Source organism: Microcaecilia unicolor, chromosome 2 (assembly GCF_901765095.1).
Source record: "Microcaecilia unicolor chromosome 2, aMicUni1.1, whole genome shotgun sequence".
In the NCBI taxonomy this organism is placed as follows: domain Eukaryota; kingdom Metazoa; phylum Chordata; class Amphibia; order Gymnophiona; family Siphonopidae; genus Microcaecilia; species Microcaecilia unicolor.
The window spans coordinates 203,618,675-203,632,121 of record NC_044032.1 but is presented as its reverse complement, the minus strand read 5'-3'; positions in this window follow the sequence as shown (position 1 = coordinate 203,632,121).

Sequence of the window (13,447 nt, the reverse complement as noted above, 5' to 3'; positions counted from 1 at the left end):
CGCAGTGAGTACCCAAAAGATTTGTCAGTTCAAAAAATAAAATCCACAATGGGCTGAATGCCAAAAATTCTAATTCCCCCCCCATATTAATATCACACACAGTATTTATATGGATGAATGTGCAGAATTTTTAAAAACATTCTTGTAGTACAAGGACTTTTCAGTGCTGCATTACACCTTGAAGGGCTTTGCTTTCCATAACATGTGAATCTTTCCAGGCAGCAAAGCCTCTAGCTATTGATGAACACCTTGCAATAAATGAAAGCTGATAAGCATGGAGCCCCCTATGCTCTTCAGAGAAACACCAGGCTCAATTAAGATGAGCCAGTGCCTAGCACGCCTCTCCTATGCTACTACACTAAGCATTAGCCTCCTGGTGCCTCTTTGGGTAACAGATGAGGCATATTTGTAAAGAAGTCTGGAAGAACCCACATTAAGCTCTTGGCCCTTCCTCCACTTCTACATTTATCCCATCCTCCCCTGCAGAAAACAACAAAGAAACTCTCATTTGGCAGCAGAGATAGCTTTTCTCTTGTTGCTATTACTTCTAAGGAGCTCGCTTTTTAATCTGTATGATAATCAGGCTGGGTCTAAGGAAAAACAGTCCATCACCATCCAGGTACAGTCAGGTCCATGGGCGTGGGCAATGCTGAAGCCACATTTGGTAGGTTTAAGATTATAGTGAAAATATACATAAACAAGAGTTTACCTCGTGCCTCTCCCTCCTCTGGCAGGAAGAGAGGATGGTTGCTAGCATCAGGAAGTCCTGGGGTGAGGGCTTCAGGAGTCAGCAATGGGGGGGGGGGGGCACGGAGCCTTATTATTCAGGCTGTCGGCTCTGGGATAAGCTGGCACGCAGTGAAGAGAGTGAGGCAGGCCAGCAACCTCCGTAGGGTTACCATATGTCTCCAGAAAAAGAAGGACACTTTGATCCAGTCCAGGTTTTGCTGCCATTGAAAGCAATGGAAATAAAACCCAAACTGGCTCAATCTGTCCTCCTTTTTCTGGAATCCACTAAAGAATAATGTGTGGTGTGGATGAAAGTCAAATTTGAGGCTTTTTCCCTGATTGTCATTTCGTATTGGGTGGATTTTTTGTTTTTCTCCTTTTTCTGGAGCCATATGGTAACCCTAAACCTCCGTGAACCTGGATGTGCTGCAGGGTGAGTTGCTTGCAGAACTCTCTGATGCTGTGGAGAAGGCGGGAGCCAGGCAGGTCCACAGGATAGCCATGACACTCAGAAGAGGTTCACCTGTGCTAGGCCAATAAATGCTGAAGAGGCAGCAAGGAGTCAATCAGGAGGGAAAGAAGGCAGGAGCCCCAAACCGGTGGGAAAATTGTGAAAACTGAAAGAGGGGAGAGGTGGAGCAACCCCCCCCCCCCCCCCCCGAAGCCTGGGAGGAAGGCCAAGCAAACCCAGGCTGAGAGAGAGGAACTGGGCTGAATAGAAAGGAGCAGAGAACAGAAGAAGGGCAGAGCTGCAGGCAACCCTATGAGTGAGGCGCAAGCAAGCCTGAATGAAGAGAGAGATGCTGACAGCAGGAGAGCTGCAGAGGTGGAGAGAGACCCAGTAGCAGCAGAGACAAGCCTAGAAGGGAAGACAGCAAAACAACTGCAGGTTTCACTCCCTGGAATGAGAGAGATAGCGCCCTCTTGAGCCAAAGTGAGCCCCAGGGAAGTAGAGCAGTGCAGAGAAGCCCTGGACAGTGCTGGAGGGGCTGAAAGCAGAGACAAAGAGAAGAAAACAGAAGATACAGAAGTAAACCTGGGGCAGAAGAGGGAGATTATCAACAGATAAGCCTGGGCAGGAAGAGGATGCAGTCTAGAAATGAGAGTGAGAAGCAGAGGCGTAGCCTGGGTGAGCCTAGGCCCACCCAGCAGTGGAGCACCATTAACAGCACTGGCAGCAGAGCGCCTTTATCAGCATAGCAGTGGAGGGAGCAGGCTGAGCTCCCACGAGGGGAGAGGGACATGTTGCATAGAGAGGAGAGAGGGAGAAATGTTGGACATAGGGGTAGTGGGGAGGGAGAGCTGGTAAATGTTGGACATAGGGTGGTTAGGAGGGGGAGATGGTGAAATATTGGACATGATGGTGGAGGGGAGGAAGAGAAGCTGTCGGGGGAAGCAAGAGATGTTGGATGGGGCACAAGGGATGGAGAGAAAGGCATGGTGGACAGTGGGAGAGAGGCAGAAATTTTGGATATGGCAGTGGAAGGGAGAGAATGCTACATGGGAGGAGGGGGAAGAGAAGTGATGGACCCATGGCACATGAGAGGGAGAGATGGTGGAAAGTGGGAGATGAAGAGATATGTTGGACCTGGGGGTGGATGAGAGGGAGAGAGAGAGATACACAGAAGGTGGAGAAGGGAGAAACGAGGAGATGTTGGATCCAGGAAAAGAAGGGAATGATGGAGAAATGCCAGACAGTGGGAGTGAGGGAAGAGAGAGGGAGAAATGTTGGAACATGGGGGAGAGGGCAGGAGGGAAGAGAGAAGGGACAGAGAGATGTAAGGCTACAAGAGTGGGGAGGGGAGAAAGAAGGAGCGGATGCTGGGCTAGAAGGGTGGAGGGAGGAAGATGCTGGGAATGGTGGAACCATGTGGGAAAGATCAGGAGAAGGAGGAAGAGGGTAGCAAGATAATGAATTAAAGGATAGTGATTACAGAGGATAGAAATATGGTAATGAAAGGAAATGGAGGGCTGGGAAAGGAATGAGGTGGGGAATGGAAAAGCTAGTGGGTGAGAAAAGAAGATGGAAATCTGATAGGTAGCTGTAAACTAAAAAGGAGGAGAACAGTGAGAGGGTGAAATTTGAGTTGACAGCGAGGCAGAAAGAAAAAAGAGAGAAAAGAGCTAAAAAAAAAAAAAAAGAACAATCAATATGTCAGGAGCAGTTGTAGTAAGAGTAAAAAAGACAAATGGACAGCAGCTGCTTGAAAGAGAATTAGAAGACGACAGACAGGAAAACAAAGAGAAACTGCAACCAACATGATGGAAAAATGTCCAGAACACAAAGGTAGAAAAAAGCAATTTATTTTGAATGTTTTAAATGGAATATGTTGGCTTTGAGAAATCTGCAAAGCAAATGTGTTTGTATTGTGTTCAGTAAAAAGGAAATGCATTTCTGTTTTGATTTATCCAATGTTGCAGTACATGCTAAGTTTAACTTTTTGGGTTTCCCAGTTCAATTTTTGTCTAAATATTTTATTTCTGATTTTGTGATTCCTTGTTCTGTATTTGGTGAGGGTTTGTCAGTGTGACAGTAGTGGCAGGTGGGGAAATCGGAGCGAAGGCAGGGAGGAGAGGGGATCATGGCCGGGGGGGGGGGGGGGGGCCCTAGCATGTCTAACACCAGTTCTGACCCTTGCTGTATAGCTGGTAGGGATCCCAACTCTCCCCAGCTGAGGATCTCCTCCAAAGACGGTCAGAACTTCCTTCTACCAAGTTCTGCTGTCGGCGACAGCATCCTTGAGTCACTGACAGCTAAGCATGCATAGGGTGCTGGCATCAGTGGCTTAGGGCTGCCTGCCAAGCTTGGTAAAAGGGAGTTCTGGCCACCTTCAGAGAGTCTTCAACTGACAGAGCTTGAGGATCCTTATTAGCTAATGTATTTATATTTTGCGGTTGGGGTAGGGCAGAGAAGAAAATATTGTACCCACCCACCTTGGTTTCAGACCCATCCAAAATTGTCTGGCTATGCCACTGGTGAGAAGGAAGGCTTCAGGCAAGTCCGCAGGGATTGGTACTGGGACCGATGCTATTTAAAATATTTATAAATGGTATGGAAATCAGAACGACGAGTGAGGTGATTAAATTTGCAGATGACACAAAACTATTCAAGGTTGTTAAAATACATGTGGACTGTGAAATATTGCAGTAAGTATTAGGAAATTGGAAGACTGGGCATCCAAATGGCAGATGAAATTTAATGTGGACAAATGCAAAGTGATGCACATTGGAAAGAATAATCTGAATCATAGTTACCTGATGCTAGGGTCCACCTTGGGGGTCAGTACTCGAGAAAAGGATCTAAGTGTTGTTGTAGATAATATGCTGAAATCTTCTGTTCAGTGTGCGGCAGTGGCCAAAAAAGCAAACAGGATGCTAGGAATTATTAGGAAAGGGATGATGAATAAGACTTAAAATACTATAATGCCTCTGTATTGCTCCATGGTGTGACCACACCTTGAGTGTTGCATTCAGTTCTGGTCGCTGTATCTCAAAAAAGATATAATGGAATTAGAAAAGATCTAAAGAAGATTGACCAAAATGATAAAGGGGTTGGAACTCCTCTCGTATGAAGAAAGGCTAAAGAGGTTAGGGCTCTTCAGATTGGAAAATAGATGGATGAGGGGAGATATGATTGAGGTCTACAAAATCCTGAGTGGTGTAGAACGAGTAGAAGTAAATCAATTTTTTACTCATTCCAAAAGTACCAAGACTAGGGGACACTCAAGGAAATTACATGGAAATACTTTTAAAACAAATAGGAGGAAATATTTTTTCACTCAATGAATAGTTTTTTGTTGTTGTTATATTTGTACCCCATGCTTTCCCACTCATGGCAGGCTCAATTTGGCAATGGAGGGTTAAGTGACTTGCCCAGAGTCATAAGGAGCTGTCTGTGCCTGAAGTGGGAATCAAACTCAGTTCCTCAGGACCAACGTCCACCACCTTAACCACTAGGCCACTCCGGAACTCTTTGCTGGAGGGCTCGCTGTTTCCTCCACAAACATAACAGGTAGGGGGGGATGGGCCTGGGTCTGCCTGCCTGAAGTGCACTGCACCCACTAAAACTGCTCCAGGGACCTTCATACTGCTGTGATGGATCTGAGTATGACATCTTAATCTGGCATAGAGGCTGGCAATCAATATTTTGAAAGATATTTTTTGAGGGTTGGAGGGGGTTAGTGACCACTGGGGGAGTAAGGGGAGGTCATCCTTGAATCTCTCCGGTGGTCATCTGGTCATTTCGGGCACCTTTTTGTGCCTTGGTCGTAAGAAAAACACGACCAGGTAAAGTCGTCCAAGTGTTCGTCAGGGACGTCCTTGTTTCTTTCGATTATGGGTCAAGGATGTATTAGGCACGCCCAAGTCCCGTCTTCGCTATGCCTCTGACACGCCCCCTTGAACTTTGGCCATCCCTGCGACGGAAAGCAGTTGAGGACATCCAAAATTGGCTTTCAATTATACTAATTTGGACGACCCTGGGAGAAGGACGTCCATCTTCCGATTTATGTCGAAAGATGGGCGTCCTTCTCTTTTGAAAATGAGCCCAATAGTGGAATTAGAAAAGGTACAGAGAAGAGTGACAAAAATGATAAAGAGGATGGGAAAACTTCCCTATAAGGAACGGCTAAAGCAGTTAGGGCTCTTCAGCTTGGAGAAGAGATGGCCAAGGGGAGATATGATAGAAGTATATAAAACTAGTAAAAAAGGCCCGTTTCCGAAACCAATGAAACGGGCGCTACCATGTGGCTTTTTTTTTGTGTGTGTGTATGTGTCACAGAGTTATTTGTGTGTGTGTGTGAGTGTGTGAGGGTGCGGTGTGTGTGCAGGTTGTTGATGTGTGTCTTTTTTTTTTTGTTTTGTTTTTTGCTTGGGGTTTGGGGGCTGTGCTGTGCTGGCAAAGTGGGTTGGATTGGTGTGTGGCTTTGAGGGTGTGTTTCTGTTGTATTGTGTGTGTGTGGTTTTGTCTGTCAAGGAGGTTTGTGGAGGGGGGGTCTTTCTGTTGGTGAAATGTAAATGTGGTTGTAGGGGGGTCAGCCTTTGCTGAATGTTGTTTTTTTTTTTCCCAGGTTTTTTTTTGTGTTGTGCTGAGGCAGCAGTGTTGTTTTAGATGGGCGGAAGGTAGAGGAGCACGTTCTTTGTCGGTATTTTTTGGCCATTTCAGGGCTGCTGTAGGGGAATGCTGGAAGAGAAATGTGCTGTTGGAAGCAGCGCCATCTTTTTCCATTGGGCTGGGGTTCTGGGCATCCTGGAGGTGGGTGACGGCTTGCCTGAGGACAGGGATGGTTGTTTTAAGTTGGCGAAAGGGAGAAGAGCACAGTCTCGGGCCGTCGGGGGGTGATCCGGTATGTTTGGTCCATTTCAGGCCGGCTGCAGGGGAATGCTGGAACATTTATGCGCTGCAGGAATCAGCGCCATCTTTTTCCGTGTGCTCGGGGAATCCCCGAGGTGGGAGACAGTTTGCCTGAGGCTGGGGATGGTTGGGCACGTCCTTGGCCGCTTTGGCAAAAGGGGAAGAGGAAGGGGGTGGGGAGTTACCTGCAGCCGCCTGAGAAACCATGTATTCTTTGTTTGTTTTGTATTATTAGTTTGCATTTCTGTTGAAGAAAGAGTGGATGCCTTTCGAATGATGGAGGTGGTGTGTCGGTGTGCGGTTGTTTCATTAGTTTGGCAGCCAGTCTCCAGCGATTCCTAGGCAGGGAAGGAGTACTCCTCCTCCTTCCTTGGTCGCTGTTTGCTGCTGGCTGGGTCACGGGTAATCCTTCCAGCTGGGCCGCAGCTTGTCCTGTTCGCCCACGTCCCAGATGGTGACGGGCACGTTGTTTTCCGGCTCCTCTGACTCCATGTCTAGCGATCCCAAATATAGTCTGTGCTATAGGCCCTCTGGCACTCTTCAGTACTGGCATTAGGCATTTATAAATTTCTCCCCCCCCCCCCCCCGGTCTATTTTTGCACATACCCACAGCAGGAATATTCTTCTCTCGTTCCAGCGGTGGTTCTTTGCTCTCCGTGCTGCACAGATAATGAGCCATTCTGCTGGGGAATGCTCCTCCCTTATTGTCACGTAGTTTCCTCTGATTGGTCCGTCTTACGTTGCCTAGTGTTGTCTGGGAACTGTGTTGTGATGGTCCTTTGTGTTTCAGAATGTTGAGGGTGTTTTTTCTGATTGGTCCGTCATGCGAGGGCGGGGCAGAGAGACATGGTCAGTGTTGTGGCTTCACCACCATGAATCCATGAACCCTTCAGGAAGTGACTGAGTGACTTCAGAACGTTGTCTTCAGAACTTTGAGGGTGAGTTTTATTATAGTAGATACTGAATGGAGTGGAACAGGTAGATGTGAATCGCTTGTTTACTCTTTCCAAAAATACTAGGACTAAGGGTTATGCAAAGAAGCTACTAAGTAGTAAATTTTAAATGAATCAGAGAAAATACTTCTTCACTCTCAACAGAAATATAGGAAATGATAGCAAATAAAGGATTATTAGAACCTCAGGTGGACTTAGTCCCCAGGAGATATTCCTGCAATCCATAAAGGTGGAGGATCCTATTCCAGCTAACTCAGGTCCCAGAGTTGGAGAAAAGGCAGATGAGGGGAGATATGATAGAGCTCTATAAAATAATGAGTGGAGTTGAACGGGTAGATGTGAAGTGCCTGTTCACGCTTTCCAAAAATACTAGGACTAGGGGGCATGCGATGAAGCTACAATGTAGGAATTTGTTACCAGAGAATGTGGTAAAGGCGGTTAGCTTAGCGGAGTTTAAAAAAGGTTTGGCCGGCTTCCTAAAGGAAAAGTCCATAGACCATTATTAAATGGACTTGGGGAAAATCCACTATTTCTGGGATAAGCAGTATAAAATATTTTGTACTTTTTGGGATCTTGCCAGGTATTTGGGATCTGGATTGGCCACTGTTGGAAACAGGATGCTGGGCTTGATGGACCTTTGGTCTTTCCCAGTATGGCAATACTTATGTACTTATGTACTAAACCAGCCTTTAGAGCAGAAAATGGAGTGAGAGGGTTGCAAGGGAAAATCAAGTCATTTTATTAGGAGAGGAGGAGAGTAAAGTCGTTACATATAGTACTGTCAAATGATACCTTGCTATTATTATATTTAATGTTTATACAAAACTTTTTTGTGTGTTTTTGCTTTCACTCTGGTTCAGACCACTTTACATTTGTCTGCTCAACTGCAAAGGTTGTTCATTCCACAAGGAACTTTAACACAAGGTCGGTTGTCCTTCTTTTTCTTCCGTTCCAATGTTTGAGATTTTCTATTTTGTATACTTTTTGTTCTATTTTGCACACCTTTTGTTTATTATCCTTTTCTCTTTTGAAATTTTTAACAGTGTATTCACACTTTTACGTTATGTATATGTTATTTATTTTCGTATTAACATATTATGTAATTATGTTAATTCAATAACATACATTCAATTGTATTCTTAGTTCACTATTAATAGATGCACTGGTTCATTCTTTATGTTTCATTATGTACCAACACTTTTTTATATACCATTTTTAATTGCAGAATTTTATATTTGTATGTTAGTGTGTTATTCATTATTATTTTTTTTAATTATTTTTTGTAGACTCATGAGGCAGGCACTTCCGTGCCAAAACACGGTGCCATGTCGAGTCTCACATACTATAGTGTTTATCCCATTGTCTGTTCATCCTGCTTCCTTCTCCCATATATACTACTGTACATCTGTAGCAGGAGCTATAACTGCCTCTAGGGTTTCTTTTACTACTTCTCATCTTGTTCCTGAAGTTTGAATCTCTTGGGTTACTATTAAGTTTGAAGTTATAGTTACTTGACCATAGGTAGAGTCAGGGCTTTTTTGAGGGGGTACTGAGTACTGGCACCTTTTCTATTGTCTGCTAAAATTGACCCAAGTTTTAATGAAAGTGCTCAGGCTCTACACAACAATTTTGCCTTGTCATAGATTCTGTGACTGGTTGTAGGGGGCCGGGCTATTGTGGGGTGGGTCCCTCAGTGATCATTGCACCCCTGAAGGGTGGCCTGCCATTTGAGTACCGGCACCTTTTTCTGTACAAAAAATGCACTGGGTAGAGTGGACCTATTTCTGGGAGCACCTCTGTAGAAAAGGTCAGGGTGCAGTAATCAGATACTGCAAGATATTGGTAAGAGTGAGGGCCTTGAAGAGAATTCTTCCTGCCTCACAGAATCCATCATCTTATTGTTTATGTCATCCTGGATAATGCCCTTGAACACAGATCCACCTGACGTTCCTATACTACTCAGCCAACTTTGTCTCAGTTTTCACTAAGAAAACTTCTTGCAATGGTTTTTCGTTAGAGTTTGTTTTCAGCATGTTTGGCCACACTTTTGCTGGTAGGAGTAGAGATAGCTTAGATATTCTGTATATTGCCTCTAGCCAGTTTACTCTGTTTGTTAGGTGACAGGCAGGATTCTTGCAGAAACATACCAATATCTGATTTTGTATGCATTTATTTATCCAAATGCATTTGTCATCTACAGATCTAAAAGTATAGCCCTCAGAGAATACAACACATTTTAAGAAGATTAATAATTCTTTTATGTTCAGTTGGATGGTTTAATCCACTAATATTAAGTATGTAACTAATAGCAATTGCATTCTGCTTTGGCTCACAAGCAAGGATTTCACAGCCAAGCCCTTAAATGCAAAGTTGCATTGTTTATACGTTATCACTAGATGGCAGTATAAGATTGCCATAAATCTAAGCCTCTCATCATGGATGTAATATAGTGCTTAATGGTATCTGACAGCACTCAAAATTTTAATCAAAAGAACACTGTTAACCCAATTCACCATTTGAAAGGAAACAGATACCAACAAACATTTCCTCTTTTGGATATCACAAATGCTCCAACTCGCAACTTACTTCATCTTTAAATATGAACACTTTAACTACAAAATCAATGTATTGTAATAATTATTTGACTCTGTTCCCTGACTGCAGCAGACATTATACTAGTCATGTTTGTACTGGTCCAGCAAATATTAAACTCACAAAATAAAAATAAACAAACATTACTTCAATGGCATCCCTGCTTGTGAAGGTGTAGATTAATCTAGTCTCAATAGGACAGACATTTCTTAGCTGAGATGGAGAAAAATGGTAATTCGATTTGCATCTTACTCTAAACAATTTTATTCCTTGCTCTCTGTAAGGTAAGGTTCAGTCTCTCTGATATCTGTCATTTTGAGTAGGTGGGTAAGGCTTGCAGCTTCATGATTATTTATTTTTCTTTATAAATGTACTGTACTTATGTACCTAATTGTGTAACATAGTAATATACAGGGGCATTTTTAATATGATGTCTAAATCCAATTTACATGTTTTGTTGAAAATGTCCAAAAATCAAGTAGTGAAAATGACCATTTTCAAACCAGAAAAACATCTATCTTTTTTTCTTTGAAAATGACAGTTTCCTAGATGTTGTTATGCTTAGTACGTCTATCTTTTTGGATCACTAAAAAAAAAAAGGTCCAAGTGAAAAACACACAAAATCAAGCCATTGGGACTTAGAAGGAGCCAGCTTTCCTAGTACACTGGCCACATATCCCAGCAGAGCAGTGGGGCAGCCTAGGGGGGCACTGCAGTGGACTTCACATAAAAAGTCCTGGGTACACATCTCACCATTAACCTCTTATATGGTATGGTGAGCCCTTCAAAACCCACAAAAAAACTACTGTTCTCAACTATAAACCACTATAATAGCCCTTATGGCTGCAGGTGTCACCTATATGTGGGTACACTAATTTTTTTTGGGGGGAGGGGGGTCTGACATTTTCCATCACAAGTGTAATAGTTAGATTATGGGCCTGGGTCACCTTCTGTCCAGTGCACTGCACCCACCACTAGGCTACTTTAGGGACCTGCTTGCTTCTCTAATAGGACTGGCCATAACATCTGAAGTTGTCATAGAGGCTGGTATGTACTTTTTCATTTACATCATTTGGAGGTGGGAGGGGCTCAGTGACCACTGGGAAAGTAAGGAGGTGTCACTCCTTTATTCCTGCGTGGTGATCTAGGGCACTTTTTGTGGCTTATTCATTAATAAAACAGGTTTACACCAAAATGTCCAACTTATAGCCCTGGATGTTTTTGTTCTGTTCTATTTTGGCAGAAAAACGTCAGTGATAGGAACATTCAGATCCTGCCCTTAACATGTCCCTGACATGCCCCCTTGTGATTTGAACACACTTCTGATGGACTTAATAGAAAAAGTCTAAAAATTGGTTTTAAAAATACCAATTTGGACGTTTTTGTGAGAAAAACATATGCTGTGATACTTCATATGTGTACTTGATCTTGATTTGTTCTTGCTGTTTTCAGGGCATAGACCATAGAAGTCTGCCTGGCACTGGCTGCCTTGTTCTCCAACTACTGAAGCTATCATCAAAGTCCAACTGCAGTTCTTCCAAGTCTGTGTTAAGGTCATTTATTTACTTAGAATTATCTCATCTTTCTCCTTTGAGCTGTTGAGTAAATCCTGGAAAATGCTGATTATACTGGTTTTTACATGATAAAACATTTAACATAGTAAATATGGGTTTATAAAGACCTGCACGGTCCATCCAGTCTGCCCAACCACAGTTTAGTGTTGTATCTGCCACTCTGTACAGACTCCATTTCTTCTGGGAGTGGAGGAGTAGCCTAATGGTTAGTGCAGCGGACTTTGATCCTGGGCTCCTTTTGACTCTGGGCAAGTCACTTAGCCCTCCATTGCCCCAGGTACAAATAAGTACCTGTATATACTATGTAAAGCACATTGGGCACATACAATGTGCAAATGACATACACTTGTTCTGTGAGTTTGGATTATTCATTTTTCTATTTGATTGATTTTCGGCTCCAAATCCACCAGCCTCTTGCTGAAAGTATTTCGTTTTTGCTCTAAGTATGCGAACTTTAGAATTACACAAGGGCCATTTGTCACTCCTGCTGGCATAGCATAATTTTCAGCCACTCATTGACGTCAGAAGAAGGCGGGACATTGAGCGAAGGGAAGACTAGTAGAGACGTGGGGAGCGCCGCCTCCTTCACTGACGCTGCACCTTCGCTGCCCTGCCAGCCGGACGGAGGTAAATTTAAAAGAGATTTTGTTGGGGGGAGAAGAGGGCGGGCAGTTGCGACATGGGAGCGGGAGGGAGAGGCAAGCATGGCGCGGCGGGGCGCCCCCCTGCCATGCTTACCTCGCTTACCGCATTGGCACGGCCCTGTTCAACACTATTGGTCAATTCCAGAGCTCCTAGTCCATTTGGATATTCTTTTGCACCCCCCCCCACCCCCAGTTTAAAAATCTCCATATTGGGTTTAGGAAGCCAATGTAACCTCCCCTGTTGTATGGGGTTACTGAGAAGATAGAGCCTTGATAGAAGGTCACTGGGGGGGGGGGAGACCAGTGTGGAGTAAGGGGTGTCCCTGATTAAGAATTGACAACCTGCGAATTTGCGAAATGGAGACAAGTCATAGCCCAGATGGACAGAGACTGTCAGGAACTCTGGAGTGTGGGTCAAGGGAGTCACGCCCAGAAGCTGGAGATGGGAACTGGGGAGAGTTCCACCTCATAGGGGAGCCAGGACACCTGAGTCTGGAACCCGTACACAGGAGCCACACAGCCCGTGTGGGGTGGATTGCCAAGGGATGGACAAGGAGAGCCATTGTAGAAAGTGAATATATTTCTGATCTGCATTCCTGTAAATACTCTGCTAAAATCAAGTCGTTTATATTAGACTGATATCTATTTCACTAGTTTGAACTGTCTGAACTGCTGGTTGCAGAAGTTAATAAAAGTTCCAGTTAATGTTCATATAACCTGCTGGACTGTGGAGTGCTTTAATCCTAGAAAGTGCTGTGGGAATCAAGGACTCTCAGGGGCTGTTCTAACTAACTCCAGCTTGCATCCCAAAGGAGATTTGGAGCAGAGACTGAGTTCCTGGGAGGAGAACAGGGTCTCTGAACCCACTAACCACTTCTTTTTCCCAGGTGGAAGCACCGCGTGTCAACAGTGAGGTGAAAGGGTCCGAAGGAGTCTGCCCGTTGAGGAAGCTCCCTGCCCACTCTGACCCTTGACCCGAGGAAGCGCCTGAAAGGGGGCGTTTCACAAACATTCACAGCTTCTCTCTCCCTTTCCACTCTTGGAATAAACATCCTCTTACCAGTTAATTCAACATCCATCCCTTCAGACATTCAACATTCACTCCATCAGTGGGATAGTCAGTCAATTGATCAGTTGAGTAATCAACAACAACCAGCCACAAAAGACTCATGCTGCTTGTGTTAAACCAAAATCAGTGCAGCACTCTTGTTTCAACTATCTACAGTAAGTTACCTCTTTAGTTATTTGTAATAAACAATTGGAAATTAAGAAACATGTCTTGATGCTGAATTGGTTTAATTCACTGTTCAGTAAAGCATGAAAGTATGTGTTATGAGAACAGTATAATTACCCTGGGGGTTATGTGCATAAAGGTATATGCAGTGCAAAGAAGGGTTATACTTTTATGTGATTCACATGTAGGCTTGTTCAGGGGCAGAGTGTGGGTGGAGTTTGGACAGAGTTAAGAACATAAGTACATAAGTATTGCCATACTGGGACTGACCGAAAGTCCATCAAGCCCAGAATCCTGTTTCCAACAGTGGCCAATCTAGGTTACAAGTACCTGGCAAGGTGAGAGGTAGGAAGCACAAGCAGGCAGCC